Source organism: Drosophila persimilis, unplaced genomic scaffold (genome assembly GCF_003286085.1).
Source record: "Drosophila persimilis strain 14011-0111.01,24,50 unplaced genomic scaffold, DperRS2 tig00000124-arrow-pilon, whole genome shotgun sequence".
In the NCBI taxonomy this organism is placed as follows: domain Eukaryota; kingdom Metazoa; phylum Arthropoda; class Insecta; order Diptera; family Drosophilidae; genus Drosophila; species Drosophila persimilis.
Genome location: NW_020825294.1, coordinates 14,564,352 through 14,566,106, shown reverse-complemented (window position 1 = coordinate 14,566,106; position 1,755 = coordinate 14,564,352). Strand labels below are relative to the sequence as shown.

The window sequence follows — 1,755 nt, the reverse complement described above, 5'->3', positions numbered from 1 at the left end:
CGGGGGAATAAAATACCACTCGATCTGTTCTCTTTCTAATATTGGAACCACTTTTATGTTGTCTTTGAGGGATTTTCGGTATTCCTCGTCTAATTTGCGCGAAGCTCCCACAAAGTTGGTTCCATTAGCTGGCAGAGAGCGCTTAGCAGGGCAAGCACGCGCAAAGCTTTAACAAACAAATGAGTGACATAGACATAAGTAACAAACAAAATAAGCGGCTGACGGCCAAGAATTAGGTGCTATTTGGCAAGCAACTAATCGGCTGGGTTCTGCTCTGAACAATCTTTTTTCCGCTGAGGCCCCACTGTGTATCGTTTAAATAGCTTTCTCTCCCTCTCCCTTTCCAACAACGAACTATCATCCGACTGTTATCTAAATATTTGGGAGAAGGATATTACCACGCATAGGGGTATAACAAACTATATTTTTGTATCTTTTTTTGCAGGCGATGAGAGCATTCATTGAATCCAACTTTAAACTGCTGGATATAGATAGTGATGGAATAGTGGGAGTAAAAGAATATCGTTATAACTGTATAACAAGAGTAGCCATCGATGATATTTCCCCCATAGACAAAGCGTTCGAAACGTTACTGAATGTGAGCAATCATATAATGAAAAATGAATTATAATTTACATTTTAATTGAACATTTTTCTCCCTAGGATGAAGATCGAAAGCGCGGAGGCCTCTCATTAGAACGCTATAAGGAACTTTATGGTACATTTTTGGGAAACAAAGCTGATAACCATCCAGCAGTAAACCTTTTTGGTCCTTTATAATCACTTAAAATTTAATTGTCTTCGCTGTTGTTCAACTACTATTTTATTAAGTTTTATTTGTAATTACTATGACTATAAATTTACTACCACTAAGATATAAAGCATTCACATCATTTTGTGTAGAATCGTCAGATAAAGAGTTCGTTAACTTTAAATTTGTATAACTAGATAGGTCAATTTGCTCTCAGAAGTTTAAAATAGTATACAAATATATGTTGATTTGCTCTCATAAAAAGGCTCTTAAGTAATTTGCCCCACTCTCGAAACCTGCAAGATGTAATTATATTGTTGCGTTATAGGACCCGTTTCTCAGGACCCTAAACAGTTTTACTGCTTCGTAAACAGTAAGCGTAGAACGTCCGCACACCCATCCTCGCTATCATTTTGTAATACGTCGGCAATTAATGATCAGGCAATTGCCGATCTTTTTGCCCAGTTTTTCCAAACCACCTATTCTGAGGAACGCTACTCTGGTCAACCGTACCCATATGGATTACCGAGGTCGAACGGCATTTTCAGTCCCTTGTTAAATGAATATTCCCTACTTCAAGATCTTCGACTAGTTAAGCCGGTGTTTTCACCGGGTCCAGACGGGGTTCCAGGTTGTGTACTCAGGTACTGCGCCGAGGCTCTGTGTGGACCATTGCTTAAACTATTCACCATGTCCATTGATTCCTCTTGCTTCCCCCCAATCTGGAAGGAATCGTTTATAATTCCTCTCCATAAAAAAGGTAGCAAGTCTGATGCAAAAAATTATAGAGGTATAGCAAAGTTATCCGCTATTCCCAAATTGTTTGAGAAGGTTTTAACTCCGCACTTGCAACATCTCTGCAAGTCACTTATATCTCCAACTCAGCATGGATTTATAAGGCGGCGATCAACCACCACGAACTTGTTAGAGTTTACCTCTTTCATTATTAAAGGCTTTCAAGGTAACTTACAGACGGATGTTATTTACACCGACTTTAGTAAAGC

General features: G+C 38.9%; 1 long non-coding RNA gene across 1 annotated transcript; it reads left to right on the top strand.

The window, feature by feature from the left end:
- Positions 1–429: 429 nt before the first annotated feature.
- Positions 430–1,078, top strand: LOC6604471. Its single transcript, XR_003408616.1, has 2 exons — positions 430–598; positions 664–1,078. It is a non-coding gene; the product is annotated as an uncharacterized LOC6604471 (long non-coding RNA).
- Positions 1,079–1,755: the final 677 nt, after the last annotated feature.